The following is a 15,931-nucleotide window of genomic DNA, read 5'->3' on the forward strand; positions in this document are numbered from 1 at the left end:
GTTGTTGTTTAGGAGTGGGAGGTGCTGCAAGCAATTTTGCACCCCTTTCGTCCAAATTGCCCTTTATCGGAGAACTCATATCAGGAAGGCGGTTTTGCATATTGACAGGGGAGTTTTGGAGCCAGCCTGAGATAAAACAGAGAGGATTGCAGCAGGGTAAAATGTCAAAGTATCTGAAGGAGAGGGTAATGGATTAACACTGTTTATTTTAAAAGTACAATTGTGGGGTCATTATTACAGAACGTGGCAAAAATTGTATTATTCATCATGTAACATATGTGTTTTTAGGATAAGGCAATTCAAAGCCCAGAAGGTCATTTTTTTTTACCAACTCACGAAGAACTGTGTGAATTAGGCTAAAACATTCAATGATATGGCCTACAATTCAAAAGGTTTTGTAAGTTAATATTAGAATGTATTCCTCCATTTTTGTGTTGTTAGATATACAGACAGGATATGATAATGGTAATTTTCACCCTTGTTGACATTTTATCATTACACCTAACTGAATTATAAGAAATGTATCTGATCTATGGTATGGAAAAGACCAAGAAAAAAATATATATATTTATGGTTCTTTTTTATCAGGACTATACAATTCTAAGTGAAAAGAGTACATTCTGACACATTCAATAGGTGTCTAAACAGTCCACCAATCTTCGCACAATGTTTTACTGATAAACACCTAAAATGCCATTATGTTTTAAGTGCCAAAGTTTTCCCCTGTCAACTCCAAGCCCCATCATAAAGCCTTTACAACTGTACCTTTAATACAATCCCATGGAGAGGGAGCCGCTCTAATCAATATTTCATATAGAGGGGATTATTGTTTGCTGGGACTAGATTCAAAACATCAAGGCTCGGGAGTCATGTAAAGCTACAATTGATTTGCTCATAAAAAAACACTTTTGATGTCGCATTTATGATTTTCCAATTCATACATTTCACAGGAGCGGGGGGCCTGCGGTGAATTGAGAGTGGCACTAGCAGTCTCAGATGGTTAGAGTCAAGACGCGGCAAGCCGGGCTGTAGGCGCGCATGCCCGCCCCTATTCTAATTAAAGGGACCTCTCTGCCCCGACTGCGTGCGCGGTATTGACACTTAGCTCCGTACAATAAACTTTATTGGCAAGGCCAGCTTGATTACAGCACTAAACTAGAATAACAAGGAATATGGGAGGAGGAGACGTGCATTATATACTAAACAGACATTAGCCATCTCTATTCAAATATTGTGCAATTTTAAGAGTGCAGTTGGGATGGCTAGCATACACATCACTTTAACTTTCTGAATAACTTTAAGTCTATAGCAGTATAAACTTAATGAATACTATACTTTTTACTTTTTTATATTCTGGTAAAACAACCTAAAATACCTACATTTTATTTTTCTCAAAAGCTGAAAATCATTATTAAATTGTGAAAAAACACTCTGGTGAGCTGGTGTGCCATACTTTTTTTTTTTTTTTTTTTTTTTTTTTTGAGTAATACTTTAATAGTACTTTTCTTGTAGAACTTTACTTTATATAGTTTTTAAGGTCACGTGGCTCAGTGGTAGAACTGCTGAGCTGATATGCTCAGCCACCTCTCTACAGGAGTATGAGTCCATTCTACATCTCTCCCAACCCTGCCATGTTCCGATCTTCTGTTACATGTTAAAAATATAAAAGAATAAATAATATTCTCTCAAAAACAAAATGTTACAATTGTTAACCTAACGGTATTAAAGGTCCTCTAATCAATTATTTTCCATGTATTTGAGGAAAATGTGTCATGCCCCAGTACAGATATATTGTAAAAGCTACACTTCAGATCAAAATAAATCAGCTGTGTGCTGTCTGCATCTAATTATAAAGCTTTTATTGTTCGATAATCAGGAAGTGTGCATTAGATGGTAGTTGTTGTTTACCATTACAATCACAGTTAAACTCTGCACTGTTCTCTGAGAGTTGTGAATGGTGTATATAAAATTATTTGCAGTGAATAATTAGGATGCCGAGGAAGGCAAAAGGTAAGTGAAGAATAACTTTGGACTGCTGCAGATTGCTTAAAATGAAGATTAAAACAAAGTAAAAATCAGCCACAAGGCCATATTTTATTCCAACAGTAAACTGACTCTTCATCCATTAAGATTACTGTTCACATCTACTCTAGTCATACCATTTGGACCAACAAACAAAATTTCCCTTGTCACCTGTGCATTTTAAAAGAGTGACTCTATACCAAATGGCCTTTTTCGACTCAGAGTTCCACATAAAGCTGCTCTCTAGCCTTATAAAAAATGACACGTCTGAAATACAGTAGAAGAAAGTGGGCAGAAAGGAGATATTTATTGTGGGGTGGAGGGAGGGGGAGGGCAGATAGATTTCCCGTCATTAATGATCTATGGAAAATCCTCTGTCTATTTTCAGATATACTGTTAATGGCTGCTCACTGCCATTAAAATCGTTGGTGTCCTGAACTCAGCTATTCACATATTGGCTGCTGCTTCATCTAATATTCATCTAGAGGGGGTCAATGGCAGCCGTGGTGTACGCTGTGAGGCAGAGCGCAGAGGAGACTTTTCCACTTAAGTGCGTTTTCTCAACAAGCTTAAAAATTGATGCTGGTTTTTGTTTCGTCATTTCAGCTGTTAAAGTGCACATGACAGGGTCTCATGTTTTCCAATTTACGACTTGGTTTGGTTGAATATTACTTGTGGTAAGTATTTATCATAGTTTTATCAGTGGCAGTTTGTGGAAAAAGATGACAAGAAAAAGTATGTATGATCATCCAACATACAGGGACAATGTATGTGGGAAGGCTATCTGAAACCAGAATAATGTGTTTTAATTTATTTCTGTTAGCTTAATCTATCAGAACTATTGCATAATTCAGACAAGTTTTTGCCCTTGTTAACATTATGGTTGCTAAGTAACAACTATGGAATTAGGCGATCTCCACCTTATGTCACATCTGCTGTTCAACCAGGAAGTAAAATTTCAAACTTCACAAAAAGCGTCAAATTAGGGAAAGCTAGGCAAGATTTTGAATCAAATCTTAAACATAATCATGTTAAGTATGTTTTAATGAAATGAGTCCTCTAACCTGTCATATACACTTTAATTTGTGTATTACCAGCTCTACTGGCGCCGATATAGGACGAGGTGTATGAATATGCAAAAGAGGCAGAGTGGCGCAGACGGTGTGGATCAGCAATTTTGGTTTTAGAGCAGAGAGAGTGAGGATTCTATTTAAGCTACAATTATTTCGTCAACAAAAAGGGGTTGAACAATACATTTGGCAGGGAGTTCGTTTACTGTGTGGAATCAATTAGGGGCAGGTAAAGTCGGTGTAAAATAGACTGGCTTTTTTGAGCAAGGAGTGAGTGAACTAAAGCTGCAGTGGAAAAACTGTTCTTTGAGATTTTAGAAGACAGGTTTTGCATATGAGAAATTGAATAACACTTGCATTTGTGTGAACACAGTTAAAATAAAACATAAAAATAACTTGATTTTCTACAAGGTGAAGTGGTGAATCAGAGCTGCAGATGATTTTCATCCAATATAACATAAGTAAACAAAGATTATATTGAGTGACATGAGAAAATGTAGGACCTTAAGTGACCAACATAATACATGAAAATATTTAACTGTAACGCTTTATTATATCTACATTTTAATTAGCCTTAATAAAGCATGAACTAAATGAACAATGTTTATTAATCAGGCTTAGTAAATACATAATTGCTACATTAACCCTGATTTTGAACCCTAAATTAAGTAGTTAAGTCTGTATTAAGTCTGTATCATTCTTTATAAACAACTTGTTCATTATGATTTGAGTCTTTGTTCATGCTTTATTAAGTCAAATTATGATGACGTATAATGAATGAATGTCTTATTATAAAGTGTTACCAAACATTTGCTTTTGGGCTTCTCAGAAATGGATTCAGTTCAATTTAATGCTGAGCCAAGTGCTACAGAATACACTCAGGGAAAAATGTTCAAAAAGTCCTGTCAACAAGATAAAAATAACTATATAATACTTTGAAGAAGGAACGATCAGAGAAGAGAAAATACTAAGAAAGAAAGGAAACTGGGAAACTGTAATGGATAAATAAATAAATAAAAAATGCAGGAAAGGCATCAGGATTCAATCACAAGGTCAGAATGCAAAAAAGTATTACATATGTCTAAATCTCTTTTTAAAGTTATAGTTTTAGTGATCTCTTAATGCCAAATGTTCTTTCTTCATTACCTACAATTCTTGAGGCTTTTTATTCTGAAATGTTCCACACAAAATACTTTAAACTTATAAGGCAGTTTCTGGGTGATTTAAATAATAAAGTAAAAAAAAAGAAGAAGAAAAAGCAAGGGAAAAAAGGGTAAAATTACTGATACTGTGATTTCAACATAATTATACATTTGATTATTAGTGCAATTTATATGGTTTATTTGTTATAATTCTCCATATGCCAGAATCTAGTCTAGTCTAGAATCTGTGTTTTCTTTTAGTTAACCTACACCAGTACTGTCCAAATACTGACCATGGCTACTTCTGCACATCACCAAATCCTACATGAACACAGCTGTGACAGAACAGAAGTGGTGATGTGTCCTGTGTCCTGCTGCCTCCTGTCCCGTGTAGAACCACTGTGCTCTGTGAGTTAAACTACAATGCCCCCAACTGGTGCAAACCGGTACTGACAGTGAGCGCAGCTGAACAGACAAAGGGTTGAACCTGCTGCTATCATGATACTATTATCTTTTTGCTAAATAGATTGTTTTACATTTAATTTAATAGAATTTCAGATGGAGAGCAGGGGCAAATTTTGAAATAGAAATTTTAAAATGAAAAAAAAAACAAAAAAACGAACATGTTCATGTTGAACATGATTATTTGATATTAATGGGTCTTCAATCTCACTGGCAATCTCACGGTTTCAAGTCAGTATATAAATAATGCCATCATTTATATACATCATGCTATACTGCTTTACTATGCTCTGTGGAAAAATATGATATGAAATTTTTAACTAACAAAGGAGATGTCAAACTTTGTGCAGTGTTTTGTTCATGTGGATAACTAGTAATATATATATGTGTATATATATATATATATATATATATAACTATTGAGAAACCAGCAAAACCAAAATTAAGCTTTTATTTATTTATTCATTTATTTACATTTCATACCTTCATACCTTTGTATTTCTTCTCTGTATTTTCAAAGTCTTGTTTTGCACTCTCTAGAGGCGCTGGCACCCTTGGCACTTCTTGGCAGGGCTCTCCCGCTGGGTGTGCTGGCATTCGATTCACCCACAGCGCACCCTTTGGCTCTCGGGCAAGGACGCGAGGTGAGGAAGAGCAGGCAGTGGAGTCGTCCCGATTCATTTGTGGTAGTAGTAAGGAGAAGATTTTTTTTTTTTTTTTTTGTGAGGTGGACAGAAAATGTGTGATTGGAAAAAATAAAAAAAAATTAAAGTGGCTACATCCCCTCACCTTGAAGAGGCACTGACCCTACACCGGTTTATTGCATCTCCAATTAGACGAAAAAAGGGAGGGATTTCAACAGACACAAAGGAGTGGCGTATTTCATAAATGTACTTCCATAAAGACCACTGACCCAAATGGCAATCCGTAATTCTTTTCATGGAGAGAGAGTAAAAAAAAAGAAAGAAAGAACTTGATCAAGACTTGGACACCTTTTTTTTTCCACCACTTCCCCATCCCTCAATTTTGAAAAACCTCTTCAACTAATCATAATAACTGTGTACATCTCCAAGTGGCATCAAAGACCAACCATCTATCCGTCTATACGCACGATTTTTAATTAAACAACTTTTTCACCGCTCCATTCCGCCGCATAGCTTTGATCTGCGTGAAACCAGGCCCCACGTTTTCCGGCGAAGTTGAAGAACTTTTTTTTTTTTTGAAGAACGGAATCATGCAGCATACACAAAAACTGCATCAGAGGAGTCGAAACGAGAGGTGGAAAAAAAATATGGGAAGCATGAAAAAAGCGAGTTTCGAAAAACTACACGTCGTGCGGAAAGCGTTCAATACATTCAAATTATGACGTTGTCGGCAATACATATCAGATCTGTCAAATGGAGATGGATATGGGAGGGTTGGAATCTGAGAGGAAATATAATACAAATTAAAGTGTGTCTCCAAGTGCGTGTTGTAATCGACTTTTTTCAATACACTGTGGATTTTACATGGACGTATTCTTTCTTAAGCACAACACTGAGAGCTACCCCCTTGACGGTGCAGGCGCTTGAAAAGAACAATTTGTTTATATGTTCAATAGCACGGCGACGTCAATGAAATTATCTGATCATTAATATCCAATCCAATACAGATTTAATGCACGCGCACGGGTCTGGTAAGGGTATCTATAGGTGATCATTCAGTGCATGTGGGGCTGGGAGAGGGAGGGAGCAGAGGAGGGAGGGCAGGGGTGACGTGTCAACATGGAGGATTTGACATTCAGATGAGCCCCGGTCAAGTTTATGATTGGATGGAGAGGAAGGGGGAGGGGTGGGTCCAGATATTGTATTTGTGCATACGGTGTAGTTAAATATATGGAGAGATGTGAGTTTGAAGTCTTGTTTTGTTGTTGAGCATAAGATGACTACATATTAAATGTATTGGATGGACTGTTTCCAAATAATAATGTGCAAATTCTGGTAATACAAAAAATTACTGTTAAATACTCACAAAACACATTCACATTGTTACCAAAAGTTGCAAACATTTAAAAGCATTATTTACTTAAAACAGATACTCATGTGGCCTAAGCCTACGTTTTTTGCCGCATTCTTCTCGCAAATGGTATTACCACAATACTCTATACCAATTTTGATCATTTTAAAAGCTTTTTCATACAAATTTTTATACAGTGCAGTATCACATATCTCAACAATTTGTTTATTATACCATCAGGTCTTACACTAGTTCTGATAAAACTCAAGATGAAAGGAAAGGTAATTTTTTCCCCAGTATCTATTAAATGAGTATCAATTAGTATTCGTTTTGATATTTTTACATCGCTGCTCTCTAGAACATGTCGCATCTGCAGGTGTCATTGGCTCACAGACGAAAACAATCCACCCTAGTCATCTTACTGAGGGCAGTTTATTTTTGTATGTTAACAAAGGGCAATTATGCTGAGGCTAACAATATTCAATTTGTTGTTGTTGTTTTAAATACTTTTTAAGGCCTCTAATCCCTAATCGGAGATGTGCCATAGGTAACGCTTGATGAGATACCAGAGTTATGTTCACTATCATCAGTTAGTAGTCAAGACCAGATGCATCTTGATTCTAATTTGTTTTGTTTAATACATTTTATCCACACAACTAGAAATTCCAGTGCTCATGGCAAAACCTGAACCTGCTTTTGCCCTAGCCCTCCTCCTACTATCATTCAAATCTATAGTTCCCTGTTGCATATGAGGAGGATACATATACAACGGACATCCCACAGGTAGAGAACCCAAATGTCTGATTCCTATCAAACAGAGCTATGCGCATTTAACATGTTCTGCGCACCCACCTGACACGCCCAACCGGGGTCAAGGGTCAAGTGGAGCTGGGACGGGCACGCGATTGGCCGATCAGGTCCCGGCGTAATGACTAATCAATGGTGGAATGCATTAGCCTAATCTAATGGGCCAGGTGGGAGAGGACAGCACTAGACGCATGGAACACATGATTGAGCACAACATGCAACAGCAACGCAATCAATAACACATGGAGTGGTCTAACCCCCAGGAGGGCCGGTCCCACAGCCGCCGACCCCACAACCGCCGACCCCGCTGCCACCAGCCCCACACACACGCTACTCTTACTACTGCACAGGGTGATGTGTGTAAATATGTATGCCTGAGTGGTTAGGGGAGGACACACATACACGTACATGGGCTGTTTTGGCCTGATTGATTGGATTATGAAATGAACTGAGGGAAATCAAAGGCTTTGGTTTGGGGCTGGTTCTGCATACATGCTTCCAGGAGTGGAGCTGTATAAGTGAATTGGAATACTGTTTAAGAGAGAGGAGAGAAAGTACAGAAGTGGTATCTTCACAACTGAATGGAAAAAGGGCTTTGGGTTCTTTTGAGCAGTAAGATTTTGGGTTTGATTCCCAGACAGCATGGGATCTTATGTATGTGGCACTGATGTAGCTAGGTTCCCCAAATGGTAATAAAAGATGGGTCAAAGGGTATGCTATGGTCATTTCTAAACTCTTAAAAGGTGCACTGTGTAACTTTTCTGGTGGAGGGGTCTGCCACCAGTTTGTCTCCATGGAGATGTTATTGCTTTGTCTGGAATGTACCACAGTATGGCATTCAGCATGTCTATCTTACATCTTTTCAAATACATCTTCATATTCTTGCTAAAAAAAAAAAAAAGCATTCTAACTGTGAGTGTGCTTACCTCACCACAGACCCGACATGTAACTTGCCACGATGGGGTGTGCTGTGAATTAAACAATCACAATGGATCAACTGCCCTGTTGCCATCACTGTTTCAAATGGCTTCAATGACAAAAAAAGAAAAGCAAAAACTATTGCACTGCTCTGCCAAACGATTAAGGAATTTGTCAAATATTTCTGATGTCTTGAAAAGGTCAAATGCAAGGAAACCCAAGGAAAGAGTGAGAAGGAGAGATGGAGAGAGAGAGAGAGAGAGAGATGGAGGGATGACAAGTTGGGGACAGTGGGCAGAGCGGAGCAGAGGACAGGCCTGGGTCAATACTGGTGTGCTTTGTGCTGACAGAGCAGAAGCAGCAGACACAGTCGTCACAGCGCACTTCAGCTCCACCACTCCCACAGACAGGCATCACAGCAGCCACTAGCCAGCACACAAGGAGGGAAAAGAAAATCTGTTAAATATATACATGCAAAATTAAAAATATACAGAGTCGGGAAGGTTAATTAAGTATTTCTAATGAGATTTTTTTTTTTTCTCATGTTTACACATTCAAATTTAAGGTGACAGTTGACTGGTTGCACCCTCGCTTAATCTGGCAAAACTCTGCATACTGATTAACAACTATTTCGCATTCCTAGACTTAAACCAGGTCTAAAACCAGACAAAACAATTCCAGACTATATTATAACTAAATCAGGTCTAAATCAGTACCAACCTTAATCTATACTGGAAAACATGAATGAAACTGAACCTATATTAAAGCCACTACCTGTTCTCAAAAATTTGAAAAACAGTAGTAGTTCATTTTAAACCATTTGCAATGAACCAAAGCTATTCCACACTTTCTTTATGCATTCTGAACGTACCAACTAGGTGATGTGATGAGTTTACAAGCACTTTTCACAACAGAGTTTTGCAGTGACAGTAAATCTAACAACAACTAGCATGCTAACACACACTCCCTGATCAACTGCTTTCTAATTAGATGCAGACAGTACACAGCAAACACATTTTGACCTCAAGAACTTCTTATACAATACATCCGTACTGGGGAAAGATATATTTTGCTCAAATAGATGGAAAAATCGAGTACAGGCCCTTTAACTATCAAACTAAATAAGAACTAGCACCACAGAAGACAATGAAGAAATGTGTGTACAGTTTATACTGTTGAGTCAACCACACTCATACTTGCAAGTGTGGTGTCCAACCTAGAAATTACAGTAGCTTTACCAATACAATTGTTTTTTCTATCTCGTTCCTGCCTCTTTCAGCCAATGACAACTTGTTATTTTTGTCTTTCAACTAATGCTCTTCAAAAAAAAAAAAAAAAATCATAGAAATACACTTGTTTTTTCTCCTCTTTCTTATCATTTTCACTTTCTTCTATGCCCTACTTTCCCTGCCGCAGAACCACCAGCCTCCTCAGCCTCTCCTCTTTACCACCACTCTCTCCCTGATTATTCATATAATGTATAAGACCAGAGTTGCATAGCGTTCCCTTTCTGTTTGTACGCTAACCTCTGTTTAGCGCTGCAGCAGTTGAATGGGCCCTCTCCATCTTTGAAATGAATTAGCGCGCGCTGCCTTATTGAGTGAGGTGCGGTGTTTAAGTGAAACTGATGAGAGATGGGTGAGCACCACGAAGCGGCCTATAAGTATGTGGCTGGGGTCAGGGGGTAATCTCTATTGATTCACTCCCGCGTGTGCATATAACCACACAGGAGAGAGGGAGGGAAGGAGAGAGGGAGGGATGGAGAGAGGGAGGTAAAGAGAGAGGGCCTTGCTGCTGCTCAGACCGAAATGATGGCTGCATATTAGCGCAGGCCTTACATGTGTTCAGTGGTATTTAACAGGTCGGGAATGAGAAAATGAGTAGTCGTGATGGGTGGTTATGATTGCAGAGGAGAGCAGGTTAGACATTGCTAAGCATGGCTGATTGGATGAGGGTGAAAGAACACAGCAGGATACAGCAGTGTGTGTGGCACTGTACAAATTTGAATGTTTTTTAAATATTAGAAAATAAGGTTATATTAGTAATTAGTATTATCTTTATATTTTCTATGTTTTTGTCATTTTGTGGTATGTGTTCTAAGATAAATGTACACTTGCTTATCCCCATAGGTATTTTGTTCCATTTTCAAATACAGCAAAACGCAGTAGTGGTTTTAAGTTTCTCCATGAATTGTATATCTAACTAATTAAAAAGAACTTCATGATATATGATGAATAGTCATTAAAGAAAACATATTTCTCCAGTTCTTTACAAAGGCGTTTTTTATAAACGTGTGTGGACACTAGTTTTCTCTGAGTTCACATGAGCATGACTGACACCCAACTACACAAACATGGCTACTTAAAATAATACAACAAATATATATAAATATTTAAAAAGGGGCTGAGAAACATTGCAGATAAACAAACCTGACTGGAGATGTTGAGTTTGGCCTGAGGAGGAGGTTTTGACCAGATGGATAAAATACACAGACATCAAAGCAAATTTGGTATGACATTTTCATTATGTAGTATCATAGTATCATACCATACAAGTATCAATCCAATTAATTGTGTTTTTTTTTTCTTTATAAAATATAACAATATATAAATTACCAATAAACTAGCAAATTCACCTTTAAATTTTTAATAACTACTTTGCATCTTGGGTCAATATAAAAACCTGCACTTAAGTACAGTTAAGACAAGTCCTTTAATAAACTGCATTCCTGCTCTTACTTTATTACAAACATTACAGTAATCGTCCCATGCCTGAGCGGGACACTAAAAAAATCAAATAAGGAGATCTAACACAAGCCGTCCACTCTTCTTCAAAAATATTTCCATTTGGGAAATCCCAGCAGCTCTTATAAGTGCGCAGATGAGTGCTTGATGAGAAATCTGGACCACAACACAGTAAATATAAACAGTCTCCTCGCAATCTCACCCAGGAGGAGCAGAGGTGAATTATTACATTAATATGAACAACTATTAATAATCAGGACCCCCCTCACCCCCCTCCACACACACACTCAAACACCCTCTCTCTCCTCACCTCTTTGCCCACTCCTCCATCTCTATCTCCAGCCTTCCTGCCTCTAATCCTATCATGCGGGCAATAAGTGTATGCACCGTGAGCACATTTTCATTTCTGCGGTTGGTTTTCAGCGCGCCCAGAGGTGAGCCTTAATAAGGATCAATGGCACTTTATCTGGGACAGCACCCACTTCACAGCATGCAAATTACACAGCAAGCCTTAAAAAAACCCAAATGGATTTAATTAAAAAATGTAGAACCACGGGCTCTGGAAATTCAATTAAAGGATTTATGCAAAGGTTGGCTAGCTTTTTGTGTTGCCGTTCCTGCTTATATAATGAGCTTTTCATATTAAAAATCAATAGGTAATCTGGGCGAGGGGATCGGCTGCTTATGTACATTTTTGAAATCAATTTGAAAAATAGTCCATCAGCCGCATGTCACAACAGCAGGGAGGGGGGTGGAGGGGTGTGGTGTCCAAACGGGGTGTCCAGGCTGGGTTGGGATGGTCCAGGCTCGGTTGGGACAGTTTGTTTGATAAAGAATGCAATATAAATATGCCTCAAATTTGGTATTCATTTTAGAATCAATGATTGAAAATTGTGAACTTGTAAAATAACAAATGCAACATGAATCTTGATTTGCAAATTCGCAAATTCATAGTGTTAAAATAATACAGGCTATAAAGTTATATTTTATACCTTACTCACCACAGTTTGGCAATTATTCACAAATGATGACATTTGACTACAAGCAAACAAAACTGAAATTCTTGATAGATTACCATTCTTCTAATATGTGACTATGAAATTAAACTTTCTGAATGATAAAGTTAAATTGGTACAGCCACTTTAAAAGCACTGTATTTTTAGATTTACTTTTTGGAGTATAGACTGATTTGAAATGACTTTTTTTTTGTTTTTACTTCTAAAATTCTTACATGCTGTTTTACTTACTTGTGTAAAAGTGATTGAAATTGAACTATTGCCAACCTAAGCTGCAATAGAAAGATTCTTAAAAAAAAAGAAAGAAAAAATGAGCAAAGTACAACAATTACAGCATTACTGTGATTGGAGTTGACAATATGGATGAATTATCTTCCCTACAGTTACTATATAAATTAGAATTCTAATTTGGTACCCTATTTTTAAAAATATACTAATAGAGAATTAAGAGATGATCAGGGTTTTAGGATTCTCTTTTGACAATGAATTTACTTCCTTTTACAACCCTAACATTGCAACAACTATTAACTCTCACTGGTTTAAATGTCAGAAAAATACACTTTCAAATCCCATAAAAAGCATCTTTGAAATAACCAAACAGAACAGGACAAGTAGAGAGACTAAAGGGTATGAGCTGTCCCGCCTTTGGCCTGCTCTGATCTCCTCCATTACAGCGCTCTCCCCTGACAGTGCGGCCGGAGCCTCTGACCTGGAGCTCGGGGGTAATTTAGGCCGACCCTGCCTCACTCTCAGCCCAGACTCACACACACCCGGCTGGGAAGACCCACTCTAATGGTCTCCCGGAGGTGTCTGCAGCCTGCAAGTGCCCTGGATAACGCTAGTACTTCACAACATCAGGACAGGAGAGTCAGGGCAATTTCACACACACATTTAGATGACACTTTGTTTTATATGGCTTTTTAACTTTGTTTTATGTGGTTTTACTGGGTTGGGTGTAAAAGGTATATGCTGTTAAATGGGGACAACTGCTATTTTTTTGCTATTTCTTTCTACTATACATTATAATGAGATTTTAACCTTCTTAGTATCAGTTACTTTTTAGATTTGGATTACTATTTGTTACTTAAGTATTATTTTTATTATTGTATATCTAGCTTTAATGATTTTAGTCAATTAAGGTTAAGGTACACTCCATTACTCCGTTACTGTTACTACATTTGACCCATCCTTCACTAAGGCAACCAGTGAGCAGGATTCTTCCCCCAGATCTATCGCTAAGTTTGCTAATCACCAAAACAAAAACACCAAACAATCCAAACCTCATAAAGAAACCTCTACTTGGTCCTGTCGTCTTAACCTTCTTGTACTTGCTCCAGGGCCCAGCTGCACCTCCCCTCTGTAGCAGAAGTGCACAGCACAGGCCTGAGTGACTGACTCCATACAGTAGCAGACTGTCAGCATTTGATTGGTTCTTTATTGATCCAGACACGCTCTCCATCACATCAACTCATCCACAATAAAGCATTTACACACTTTTCCTGTGCAATGGAGCGCAGAAGCAGGCCTGGAGCCATGCCTGCTGTGTGCCTGTCTCTGTGTGTCTGTGCATGTGTGCCTTTCCTTTAATGAAATGGTATCTGCACGGACAATAATCCCTGTAACAGGATTGGGCAGGAACACACATGTCAATACAGACAAATAGGATTGTATGTTTTTATCCAGCCCACTCCAACATGTGGGCCTTTCCATATGGCTCTGTCTCCAATGGCTCTACAGGGAGCTGCAATGAGAGACTTATTATTATAGTAGAAGAAGGTACCAGGTTCTCCTGAACGTTCCCTTTGTGAGTGGATACGTTTCTAGCAGGTTCTTCATCAGTCTGCAATCAAGCACAACAGGGTAAATTCTGGATGGAACTCCTGACCAGAGACCTAGAAAAGTCAGTATAGTACTCTCTCTTCTTATTGTGATTTTAATGTAAAGCACTTTGGATTACTTTGTGTACAAATTTTGCTACACAAATACATTTGCCTTTCCTTCATTGTAAAAGGGTTGTAGGGTTGTATCAGACAGGCCATTCAGTCCCAAACCCACATGAGACTTGGGGTACACTAGCAATGGTTTAGATATCGTTTAGGTATCGTCAATGGTCAACTTAAAAATCTAGTAAATCAAATCATATATTAGTATGAAAAGAGTTACTGATATGACTTTGCTAAATTTTATCAGTCACTATTCTCTTTTTGCCCTCGATCTGAAGAACAACAGCAGGTCTGAAGAGAGTCCTCAGATGCTAATAATGTCTCCATTAGGAAAAGTGAGGTCTGATCCCCTGAGTCCCTTCTCCATGTATCCACCAGTCCGCCTGGTCCCAGTGCTCTTGCCTGAACAGCCCCTCTCTAATCCCGCCTGCGCTGGTCAAAAGTTCAGCCTGTGCATATGTAAAAAGGTGGCCCTGTGCCCGAGGCATGATCCACGCTAAAATAATCACGCTAAAACGCTAAGGAAGTGTGAGGACCGGGCTGAAACGGGCCCCTGGGGTGAGGGAGGTGTCTGATTGGAGCGGCTAAGAGACCCCTCCACCCCCCTTTTTCTCTCCATTACAGCGGGTGATGGCACCGTGCCTCTGTCTGACCATACAGTTAGGCTATAGGTTAGATGGGTATAGGCCCAGTCCAGCTGCTCCAGGCCTCGGGGTACAGCGATCATGAGGGAGCGATCAGTCAATCACCCAAATGTCAGTGGGTCAGCATAAAGCGCAACAAGACCACAACTTCACAAAGGTTACGCCAACTAATAAGCACACCACAACACATAATGGGATGTATGGGGCATGTATGGAGCATGTATACAACAGGGAGTATAAGCCAGTGTTAATTTAGCAAAAATAAGATGGTGCGTACACATAACAGACACAGACCATAGGTTAATCATTGCTGCGTTGTCTCTAAGCAAATAAACATGAGAAACTGTGTTTCTGACAGGCCATTCTTATTAGGCGGTGGGACGAGCATCTGCCTCAACAACATAGGACTCTATGGAGAGGGACACAGAATCTACCGTTGCAAAGCTGATCTAACTGAGAAAAAAGTATTCTTGTATAATGAAAACATACATTCTTGCAGTGACAACATAGGACTCCATAGGCTCGTTACCACTGGTTTGCTTTGGAGCAGATCAGTAATGGCCACAAGTGTCTCCATTGTCTAAAGTGAACCATATCATCCCATTTGAGGGATCCAGTTCTTGCACGTTTCATCTTGTCAGTTTGTCAGAAAAAGCTGTTGGTTCACTGACCTCTGAAATTGAATTAAATATTAATTTGGATCCAATAATTATAGTAATGATAAAACAGTGGATTTATATAATGCTTTCCTAGATAATCAAAACAGTTTACACTGCATTATGCTGTCACCCCTTCAGTCACTCCTGTCAGTCACCTGCCATCTCATGTGCTAATAAAAAAATACCTGAGACTAACTAAACTAACTTAAAAAGGAAGTCAGCCTAAAATAAATGACTAATCAACAATTTGGAGCACTTGGGAAACTCATCAAAGCTTTATTTGGAGTCATTTGACAGAGATAAAATAATACAACTTTTCATCTAATCACAAAAAGATCACACCCCCATTCCAGACACTGTATTCCCAAGTTCTCCAACACTTACTTGAGAATTATTTGCGATTTGTTCTTGATGAAATAACTCCTCTTAGATCAGTGTCAATCATTTAACTCTTCCATCTAAATTGTAGCTGCTTGATAAGACTGAGTAAGGACACGGGGCACCCTCCC

General features: G+C 38.6%; 1 protein-coding gene across 1 annotated transcript in view; it reads right to left on the minus strand.

Moving 5' to 3' along the window:
• The window catches only part of wwox (WW domain containing oxidoreductase), a 180,870-nt gene that overhangs the window by 92,878 nt on the left and 72,061 nt on the right, over positions 1 to 15,931 (minus strand). The window lies entirely within an intron of this gene.

This window comes from Boleophthalmus pectinirostris, unplaced genomic scaffold (genome assembly GCF_026225935.1).
Source record: "Boleophthalmus pectinirostris isolate CB_2022bp ecotype Guang Dong unplaced genomic scaffold, ASM2622593v1 HiC_scaffold_2, whole genome shotgun sequence".
NCBI lineage: Eukaryota > Metazoa > Chordata > Actinopteri > Gobiiformes > Gobiidae > Boleophthalmus > Boleophthalmus pectinirostris.